This window comes from Balaenoptera physalus (assembly GCF_965194825.1).
Source record: "Balaenoptera physalus genome assembly, chromosome: 8".
Classification (NCBI taxonomy): Eukaryota; Metazoa; Chordata; class Mammalia; order Artiodactyla; family Balaenopteridae; genus Balaenoptera; species Balaenoptera physalus.
In genome coordinates this window covers 54,093,710-54,105,709 of record NC_138887.1, presented here as the reverse complement: position 1 = coordinate 54,105,709, position 12,000 = coordinate 54,093,710, and positions in this window count along the sequence as shown.

Genomic DNA, 12,000 nt, shown 5'->3' with positions numbered 1-12,000 from the left:
TACACAGGAAATAATAAGGACAGAATAACTGCAGCCAAGAATGACTGGAAGTCATAGGATAAAGAACTTTAAAAGTATTAACTCGGGCTTCCCCAGTGGCGCAGTGGTTGAGAATCTGCCTGCCAATGCAGGGGACACGGGTTCGAGCCCTGGTCTGGGAAGATCCCACATGCCACGGAGCAACTGGGCCCGTGAGCCACAACTACTGAGCCTGCGCGTCTGGAGCCTGTGCTCCGCAACAAGAGAGGCCACGATGGTGAGAGGCCCGCACACCGCGATGAAGAGTGGCCCCCGCTTGCCACATCTGGAGAAAGCCCTCGCACAGAAACGAAGACCCAACACAGCCAAAAATAAAAATAAATTAATTAATTAATTAAAAAAAAAAAAGAGAGTCTTACTTTAAAAAAAAAAAAAGTATTAACTCATCTACCCCAATATGGTACACTGCCCTGGAGATGAAAACCACATGGTACTCAACAAAGACAATTCTAGAATGCATTGCCTTTATAGCATAGTCCCTTGATAGAAAAGCAGGAAACCGAAGGGAGGGGTGTCTGATTTATTCCAGTCCCTCGGTTCATGGCAAGCCTCCATCATCTACCTACCCTTCCACCGATCTAAAAATTAGAACTATGAAGTTAAACGGTAGTCACGTTACAGAGTGCCTATTTAATGTGTTTATTTGAAGTGAAAAAAATGAATAATTTTCATTGAAAACGAAGTTGGCAAACTAATTTGACAAGTGCTGACTGCCAATTAGGATGCGTGACAGGCACACCCTGTAAATCAAGTTCAATCTTCATCTCCGATGTTTTGACGAATATACTTAAAGATAAAATAATGCAAATTACATTCAATTTGTAATAAAAATGTTATATGTCAACTTTTATGTATTTTATATTTAATTTTATGTCACTATGTCCCCCTTCATTTTAGGGGATCATGTGTAAAACATGCGAAGGGCACTGCAGTAGAGGATATTTGACTTTGCCCCGCTATTTCCAAAGGGTCCACACTAAGACCTAGAAAAGCAGTTGTCCAAGGCCTTAGAGTTAGTGACCAGGATGGAACTAAAGGTCCCACTTCTGAGTCCCACGCCTTTGCTCTTTTTTCCCTATATTCTGCTGTCAAATTATTTATGAGAATGTAAGTTTCTACAGTTCAAAAATTTTTTCAGCTAGCACTTCTATTGACTAAACATCTGGGAAATCAATTTTGTAGCCTATAAACTATAGGAATTGTAGAATACTAATACTTATCTTTTCTAGCGCATAATATTTTTCCCAAACGAACTTAAGATAGTGATTTTCAGGTAAGCAAGCATTGGGGGAGAGGGAGAATGCTTATCAGCAAGAACTTAATAACAATCATTCAACCAAAGCCCCTTCTTTCTCTGAAAGACAAGTGTCTCTTTTTCTTTTTAAAAGTAAAACTTGTCCTAATTATAAAAGTAATTACATTAGTTATCTATCGCTACACAACAGATTATCCCCACATTTAGCAGCTTTAAACAACAGATGTTTACCCTATCAGTTTCTGTGGTCCGGATCTAGGAGCAGCTTACCTGGGCGGCTTTCAGCTCGGCCTCTGCTGAGGTTGCAGTCAAACTATTGGTTGGGAGTGCAGTCCTCTGAAGGCTGTAGCGTCTGCTTCCAAGCTGACAGCGGTTGTATGATCAGGCCACTCAAGATGCCTGCTCTCTTGCTCTCTCTACATCCCCTGCTCAATCAGTCCCTGCCTCACATGACTGACCTTCCCTCCTAATCATAGTGTGTAATCAGTAAATGCCTACTTGACCTTGGCCCCAGCTGGTGATTGTTATGATCTTTAGATCCGAACTCTCTACTAAGATAGTTTGAAAGGGGCGTGCCCCTCAGGTGGTCTCCCTGGTAACCAATGAGCCAACCTGACATCAATTCCCTCTATAACTGGTAACCTCCCTCTCCCCGTGGTGCTGAAGACTGTTGCCGCGTCTTGCCCTGGTGTCCTGCCTGCCGTCTGACACATACCGTGGCGTGTCACTCCAGGACTTTGCTTCAGACAAGTAAGATCCCCCAGCCATTAAACCATTAATGTCCCTGTTGCTGCCTCGGGGCTCTGTCTTTGGTCTTGAGGCTGGGGGAGTACAGGGCTTGCCAGCCTGTGGGGTGTAGCCCAGCAGCAGTGGTTGGTGGACCTCAGTTCCTCGCTGACTTTTAGCCAGAGACTTGAGTTCCTTACCACAGTGTTCTCTCCTTAGGCTGCCTGAGAGTCTTCATGGCCTAACAGCTGGTTTTCCCCAGAATGAGTGGTCTGAGACAGCGAGCCCTGGGAGGAAGCCATCTTTAATAACCTAATATTTGAAATGACCTCCCATACATCCCATCTACACATTCTTTGGGTCACACAGAGCAACCCTGGTACAATGTGGAAGGGGTCTGCCTGAGGTATGACTACCAGGCGGTGGGGAGAATTGAGGGCCATCTTGGAGGCTGGCTACCACAGCAGTACGAATCTACATACTAAAATAATTCCTGGCTAGGTTAAAACTGTATGTCAACCATATAGTTTTTCATCTGGATAGATTAAAACTAATGTTAAGACAATGAAAGCACAAAAGACAATTTGGAAATAGCTTTATAACTGTGGCATGGGAAAAGCATGACACAAAAGCCAAAAAAATCTGATTATAAAAAGTTAACACTTTTTCTCTGTATTGAAAGATATGCATAAGTCTTGGGCAGGGGTGGGAGAAGGAAAGGGGAAGGAGAGTTTTTTTCTTTTTAATCTGTATACTTGGATTTCTTTAGAAAGAGCATGCAATATCTTTATAATTTAAAAACTCATACATGTTTAATTTGGAAAATATAGAAAAGCTTTTGGAAGAAACTAAACATCACATAGTATTCTGCCACAGAAATGAGAGCTTCTAATGTTTTTATATTTTTACAAATACGGTTTTGCTTAATTCTTTCAAAAGTTAAGTCCATTCTGTACCAGTTCTTTTATTCTGCTCTTTATTAAGTGGTATTTGATACTACATCAATAACTGTCCTTCAAATACGTGATTTTTAAAATATATATAATTGGTATGGATGGGGCACAATTATGACTCTATGTTCAATATAAGGTATTTTATAAATTTTTGCTTTTAAAAATAGCCATTTAAAATATTCTTACATAAGTCTTTGTTCATCTTATGGTTATTCAGAAAAAAATAGAAATGGAATTGGGGTCAAGGAATTTAAATAATGTTAACACAATGTGGTCTTATTTTCTGAATTTGCAATTTATACATTTGAAGGTATTTAACTCCCAGGCAATATCATTTCAATAAGAAATTGAAAAATTATCTGTTAACCTCTAAAAATATGAAAGTTTTAAAATTCTGGAATTCAGGTCCAATTTGTAAAATTCTAGAAGTGGGGAAATTAAAATATTTCGTTGTCAAGCCAAGAAAAGCAGCAGTCTGGAAACACATCAGGTCCTACATGGCTATAGACTCATCTGGTTTGAGCCAAAGTGGTGTCCCGGACTCAGTTGATTCAGGGTGTCTGACCTCAACTTCTCCCTGCTAATGGCAATTATTTCTTTACACTCTGTCTTTCTGAAAAATGATAGGCTTCAATGTTCCTCCTGATAGATGCCTTTAAACTGCCATGGCCCTCTACTTGTGGAATAGATGGAAATAAAATATTTCTTCCGTGAAAACTTTTTAGAGCGAATCTTTGCGTCCTTAAAGTCTCTACACCTTGGTTTTGTGTATGTTTCAACTATATATTGATGTACAAGAAAGAAAAATGCATAGTCTATGGATTGAATAGAAATTAAGCACACCTGTGGGAGCAGTGCTCAAATAAAGAACGTAAACATGAGCAGCGTCCCAGAAGATGCCGCCTCCCAGCCTCCACTTCTACCTCCTCGAGGTAAATCATCATCCTGAGCTCTGACAGCATAGGTTCATTTGGCCTGTGTTTGAGGTGGCTGCATGCAGTATTGTTTCGTTTGTGCCTTCTTTTATTCGACTTTACCTTGTTTCGTTGTCTTGTTTTGTGTTTAAGTCTTCTCTGATATGTGATTAAGCACACCCGGTCAATCTATGAACAATAATACGCAGCTCTTTCAGCAAGAACATAAGAAACATGAGGACACTATTTTTTTTAAAAGTTTATTTATTTTACTTATTTATTTTTGGCTGTGTTGGGTCTTCTTTGCTGCGCACGGGCTTTCTTTAGTTGCGGTGAGCTGGGGGCTTCTCATTGCGGTGACTTCTCTTGTTGCAGAGCACCGGCTCTAGAGCGCAGGCTCAGTCGTTGTGGTGCACAGGCTTAGCTGCTCCGCGGCACGTGGGATCTTCGCGGACCAGGGCTCAAACCCGTGTCCTCTGCATTGGCAGGCAGATTCTTAAACACTGCGCCACTAGGGAAGCCCCGAGGGCACTATTTTTTAATGAACCAAAATGTTGCACTATTTTCTTTTGGCACAGAGAATAATTCCTAGGTGCATATCTGCTTATCAGAGATAGTTTTGGAGTGCATATATTTCCTCATAGTAGTTATTACGAAAAAGAAAATTATCCCTGCCTTCTCTGAAGGAGTAGTCCCATTTGATATGGGCAAGACAGATTCTTTAATCAAATTTGAAATTCTTGTGGCTTCAGCTGGGTGTCCTTGCTCCCACACTTTGCTTTTGCTGCTGTGTAAGCAGAGGAGTAGAGAAATGAACTTGGAATTGGTTGGCTTGAACTTGGAGGCACCATTCTGTCATTAATTAGCTGTTTAACTTAATTAGCAAGTCACTTAACTCTTGGTTATTTACTTTGCTTAATTGTAAAATAAGGGGCTGGACAAGATCAGTCCTTAAACTGGGTCTTCATCGTTCAGAACATCCAAAGTTCAAAGCAAAACTCTGTTTTCATCAGCTTCTCAGATTCTTAGGTCTGGGACCTAAGAAAGGTAAAATATCATGAGGCTAGATTGCTGGTTCTTAAATCTCAGCATGCATCAGGACCACCCAAGGGACTTAAAATTGATTGTTGATCGCACCTCCCCGCCTCCACTGAGTTTCTGACTCAGTAGGTCTGGGACAAGGTCTGAGGACAACTTCTCGGTGATAATTGATTCCCCTGGTGTCAGGGCCACACTGAGAACCACAGAGCCAGATGGTTACCAAGGTCCACTCCTGTGCTGACTTGTGCCGTCCCTTAGGTCTTCAATAAAGGAGGTGGGTTGTATTTTGGTCGTCACTGTATCTCTGATTGCCATTCAGCATAGCTTCCAGGAAGTTGGTGTTCAGGAAATGTTTGAATGAATAAATGAACAAATGTGTGTTAAGAATTCCTTTTTAAAGGGTTCATCAGAAATTCATCCTAATGTGTTCCTATACCTTTAAAAATTTCAGCATTGGGAACACAGCCTGACTGCTAGCTACTTGGTGAGAATTTGGATTAATGTGCTGGATAGAAATCCATCATTATTGATTGTATCATTCTCTGAAACAGAGCCAATAAAAGGTGGGGCTATAATTTATAAAATGATCTGACCCTATCATTTATTTGTTTCTAAAAGAAGCAAAAATATTTTCTCATGAGGATTGTTTAGCCAGGCTCTGCAACAGTACATTTGTGGGTGTTGACCACACAATGTTGACCAACTGTGAACCCCTCAGCCTACGGTCTCCAGAACAGAGCCTACGGTCTCTTAGAACAGGCCTAAGAAAGGGAAACACTCACTGGGCTAGATCATTAGTTTTCAAACTTTATCATGCATCAGAATCACCTGGAGGGCTTGTTAATTACAGATTGTTGACAACAGCTCCAGAGTTTCTGACGCAGTACACCTGGGCTAAGACCTGAAGATCTGCATCTCTAACAAGTTCCCAGGTCATGCTGCTCCTGCTGAACCAGTGACCACAGATTGAGAACCACTGGACTAACTGGATTCTAAACCCTTAGGAATAGGCATGTTGAAGCAACCCAGGCTCACAGAATGGGAACTTGATTTAGACTAACTCAAAAGCTATTGAATTTCTATAATTTCTTCCCTAGCTCCCTCAAGCTCCTGTCTCCTCTGTATCCTTAAGTATTCTTAAGAGGTATGAGAGAGTTTGAAACATTTTCAACTCAGACAGTCTTGACTTCTTGCAGTAGAAAAAATCCTATTGAGTAAATGCTGGAACCTTTCTTCACATTCTCTTTCCCTTTGAACAGGAAAAGCCAATGGTTTTCTCAGTGTAGACCCCAGACCAGCGGCATCAGCATCACTTGGGAAGCAGCTAGAAATGGAAATTGTCAGGATCCACTCCAGACCTGCTAAATCCAAAACTCTAGGGGTAGACCCAGCAATCTATTTTAACAAGCGTCCCTGGTGATTCTGACCCATGGTTAGGTTTAAGAACCACTGACCTAACTTAAACTTCAGGTGTCAGGTTATCTTGAAACACATCCCTAAAAGACATAAGAGTAGGAGGAAAATTAGAACAAAGGCAGGACCAAGCTTTGGCACAAGATAAGGGGTTACTGAGACAATAGATTTCACTACTCTTGAAAGCTGAATCAGAGACTGAAAAATATCTCTGAGGGCAAGCTGACCTGGAATGCTTCAGGGAGGTGTTTTTTTTTTTTTTTCCTTCTTCTTTGCTAATTTAGGAGAATAAAGGATGTCAATGCCCTGTAACTATATAACTCAGACCAAGCTATGGAAGTGGCTGTTAGCGAATATGAACTCATTCCCAAGTGCACGGCCTTCTGAAAAGTTATAGTTCTTCTAAAAACTGTTTTTTTTCTCAATTTCTTATCTTCTTACTGAGCAATGAAATGAAAATGTATTTGGGGTTTCTTTTTTCTTCTTTACAGTAGCTTACCATGGATAAGTACAGCAGCAGGTTTAGTAGGAATAAGCAGCACATTTTCTAAATACAGTAGAATCTGGAAGATGAGTAGTCTCAAAATAGACTTCTGGATAATAGAGAGGAACATAGGGGCAACAGAGTAGGGAAAGATGAATTTTATATGTACATGCATATGGGGTCTAGATAGGAGGATTACATTTAGGCTAACTGGCTTGTAAACAAAAGATTTTAAAATTCTGATGCCATATTAATACCGAGGATAAAATAACAAATGAAATTTCTGATAATTTATCTTTCTTTTGGCCAAAACTTAGTTTTCCATGGATTTTAGAGAAGCTGTTTACTTTGCCAATACAGCCTCTAGCCTTCTGTTCACATCAAAACACATCATAGCTCACGTCTGTTGATTCTGTTCACATCAATTCACATCATAGTGAATGCTAAATGGCTTCTGAAATATTATGAACTGTGACAATAGCCCATGAACTATTTACAAGTGCATTTTAAAATTTCCAGATATTTGAGTTTTTCTAACATATTATTGTTGCTGCTTTCTGGTTTAATTTCATTGTGGTCAGAGAACTTGCACAGTATGATTTCACAGCTTTTACATTTATTGAGGCTTGTTTTACAGTCCCACATTTGGTCTGTCTTGAATGTACCACATGCTCTTGAAAATAATGTGTAATCTACAGGTGTTGGATGGAATGTTCTGTAAACATCAATGAGGTCATTGTGGTTGATGGTGTTCAGAGATTCTGTCTTTAATGATTTCTTTGCCCAGTAGTTGCATCAGTTGCTGAGAAAGGGGTATTAAATAAACTGTCCATTTCTCTCTTTAATTTGACCTATTTTGCTTCATGTGTCTGGAAGCTCTGTTATCAGATGCATACATATTTATGATTATTATGTCTTTCTCGTGAATTGGCCAGTTTTTCATTAGAAAATGTCCCTCTTTACCTCTAGTAATAACCTTTGTCTTGAAGTCTGCTTTATCTGATGGCACAGCCACTCCACCCTTTTAAGGCATACTATTTGTTGGCATATCTTTTTTCATTCATGTCCTTTTCAATCGGTGTCTTTATATTTACAGTATGACTCTTGTTCACAACATAACTGAGTCTTGCTTTTTAAAAAATCCATCTTGATAATCTCTGCTTTTTTTTTTTCCCAATTATTTATTTATTTATTTATGGCTGTGTTGGGTCTTCGTTTCTGTGCCAGGGCTTTCTCTAGTTGCGGCGAGCGGGGGCCACTCTTCATTGCGGTGCGCGGGCCTCTCATGTCGCGGCCTCTCTTGTTGCAGAGCACAGGCTCCAGACGTGCAGGCTCAGTAGTTGTGGCTCACGGGCTGAGTTGCTCTGCGGCAGGTGGGATCTTCCCAGACCAGGGCTCGAACCCGTGTCCCCTGCATTGGCAGGCAGATTCTCAACCAGTGTGCCACCAGGGAAGCCCAATCTCTGCCTTTTAAATGGTGTGTTTGGTTCATTATTGACATAGTTGGATTTAAGTCAACAATTTTAGAATATTTTTCCTATTTGTCCCCTCTGTTTTTAGTCCTCTTTCCATCTTTTCCTGCCTATTTTTAGAATTAATTGAATATTTTTTAGAATTCCATTTTAATTTATCTATTGCCTTCTAGCTGTACCTCTTTATATTTTTAGTGATGGCGCTAGGGGTTAAAATGGACAATCTTAAATTTTCAGTTTAGAGGTACTATTGTTATACTTTGCATAAAATATAAATACCTCATAACTGTATAAGTCTATCTACCGTCTCCTCCATTCTGTGTGTAATTGTTATCATATATATGACATCTATAAATATTATACACTGCAGAATACAATATTATCACTTTCTGTTTTCAGCAGTTCTGAGTATTTTTTTTAATGAAAGAAAAACTTGTTTTATACCTACCCATTGATTTGCCATTCCTGGCGCTCCTCTTCTTTCGTGAATATCTGAGTTTTCATCTGGTACCGTGTCTCTTCATTATAAAACAAAATCCCAAATCCTGTTTTTACAGTAGAGGTATAGATCTGCCCACATTCTTCATTATGAAAGAATATTTCACTGGGTGTAGTGTTCTGGGCTTGCAGTTTTTAACTCTCAGTGCCGAAAGATCTTGTTCCACTGTATGACTCCATTTTTTCCAATGAGTGGGCAACGTGGTTGGGGAGGGGTGGGGAATTCAAGTCATTGTCCCGGAACTTCCCCGAAGCTAAAAGGTACACATAGACATAGATATTATTAGATAGCATACATATCACACTTCTGAAAAAAGGAGAGTGGGATCCACTCACCAGCTGCTCTTCTCTTCCTCCAAGTGTCAACTCCTCCCATTGCTTGTGCCCCTACCAGTATCTGCCTGATTTTTTGTCACTCTCCAGTGCCTTTAAGTAATTATTTTTCCTAATGTGTTTAGAGTTTATATCTGTTATCTTTGGGGAGTTCAGTCTTACAGAAATTAGCCGTTATCAGAAGCAGGACCTTGAACAATGGATTCTTTAGGGATCTTATTGACCAGCCCATCACTCCAGCTTGCAGCTGTAGTCGCACAACACCCACACCTATCCTTGTTCATTTACATACTTATTAGACAGATGTAAGCTTTTTTTGACTCAGCCACATTTGTCTTTTAAACACCCTGGGAAAAGTCTGTAGCCTCCACATTTGGAGAGCTAATTTAAGGAGCGATTTATCATGTTGCTGTTAATGGCTTAAAGTGGGGTTCGGTTTGCCCCCAACGTCAGGAGAGATCTAGGAGATAACAAAGGAGAGCGTGTTTCTGCTATGAACTTGGCATCTGACTATACCACACTCAAACAATATTTCACATCCTACTCTGTGCTAGATCCTAGGCAGGGATATGTATGAAAGTCGGTTAACTCACGTTCAACTTGATTGCTCACAGCTCCAAAGAGAAGGCTCTGGTTCCAGAAATCCTCCTTCATCTTAGATTACCAAATCTGTCAGGTATTAGTTACTTTGGCAGAAGTAAGAAAAATCTAATGTTTTGTAAAAATCATTGTAGGTTCCGTAGGAAACAAAAATCTCTATTAAAACTTAATCAGGGGGACTTCCCGGGTGGTCCAGTGGTGAAGACTCTGTGCTGCCAACGCACGGGGTACGGGTTTGATCCCTGGTCAGGGGACTAAGATCCCACAGTCTGCGCTGTGTGGCCAAAAAATAAAAATAAAAAATAAAAAAGCAACTTAATCAGGAAGGCAGGTATACTCGCCACCATAAATAATAATAATAATCAGGGACTGGAAATTGATGGTGTCATGGGAAGAGAGAATTCCTTTTGGTCATAATTTATATCACAAAATTAATATCAGTGAATGAGCATCAATATCACACCTGGGGTGGGGTGCAGTTATCAGGTCTCTGATAGTTTTGTATCATTAAGGCACCTTTAAAACCTAGTATAACTTCTTATGTTCTAGTTGACAGAAAAAAACAAAATTACAAATATTGGCATATTTCCTGGTAATTGCAGTATCACCTCTACTGGCAGCTTGTTGAAAGCACTTAAAAATAATGATGATAAACCACTGTAGAAATAGATTGTGGGTTTCATTACATCCCAGAACTTCTTCAGTGAACTATAATATCAAGATAAAAGGATACCAAAATCTGTACTGGTTAGAGTTCTACCAGGGAAATAGAACCAGTAGGATATATATATATCTACAGATATAGATATAGACACCAAAACACACATATATACATACATGGGGACATATACACTATTTTGCATGGAAGCTACATGGAATAACAAAATTATATTATTTAATCCCATTTTAAAGTGCTGAAAATATGACTTCAGTTTGTCTTCAGATTAAAATAAAATCTCCAAAAATGTCAACGAAAATCTTTAAAATGGATATTATAACCTTTTCATTCTTAAACATATTCTACAAAATTATGCTATGTTTGAAGTCTGCAGTAAATGGTTTTGGAGACATTTAGTCTCCAAGTGCATCAGATTGGGATTCAAAAGACCATGGTCTCAATTGGTTTTTAATTAAAAAAAAGAGAGACCATGATCTCTCTGTTCTTCATTCTTATCTTCTCTTGATGGGTTTCTTCTTGCCAAATCAGAGGGTTAGACATGATGACCTCTAAGAACACAGATCTTTCTAAGTGTCCATGATTCCGTAATTCCATACATAGGAGCTGAGACTTGGAGCTGCTCTAGAACTGCCTTCTGATCTCTTTGAGCCCTATCGATATGCTCTCAGGATACCCTAAAAGAATGGTTGTAATAAGAAAATTTAATATTTGCCAATGCCACAAATCACAATTTTTTTTTACATGCTCAGTCAAATTCATAAAAGCCACTGATAAATTCCTCTACCACACTGTGGTTAAAAATAATTATTTAGGGCTTCCCTGGTGGCGCAGTGGTTGAGAATCTGCCTGCCAATGCGGGGGACACGGGTTCGAGCCCTGGTCTGGGAAGATCCCACATGCCACGGAGCAACTGGGCCCGTGAGCCACAGCTACTGAGCCTGTGCGTCTGGAGCCTGTGCTCCGCAACAAGAGAGGCCGCGATGGTGAGAGGCCCGCGCACCGCGATGAAGAGTGGTCCCCACTTGCCACAATTAGAGAAAGCCCTCGCACAGAAACGAAGACCCAACACAGCCATAAATGAATAAATAAATAAATAAAAGAACGTGAATTTCTAAAAAAAAAAAAAAAATAATTATTTAAGTCAAATGTTAATTCCTGAAGTTGTTTTAGTTAGATGAAGTCCAAAGGCTTATTTTTTTCCCCTTGTGTATATAAACAAGTTATTTTCCATATACAATGACCAACAAAGTTTCAAGCAAATAAACTCCCAGGAGGTTTTTATGATTTGTGTATTGTTTTAAATGTGCGGAAAATATTTTTGTTCTTAAAAATCATGCTGAAAATAAAGAATGATTCTAATGGTAAAAGATTTGCTAGTTACTAAATGAATACAGTAGATGTCTCTAAAGATTGGACTGCAAAATATGTTAGAAATGTGTACACTCAGGAAAATTACATAGAACTCATGAAAGAATGTACTGCTTCTGGAAAAAAAAAAAAAAAATAGAAGCCTGCTGGCAAGGGCTTGCCAAATAGTGGTATCAAGGTAGCTCAGGCAGGTAGTTACAGCAAGATGGCCCCACTCCCATGGGA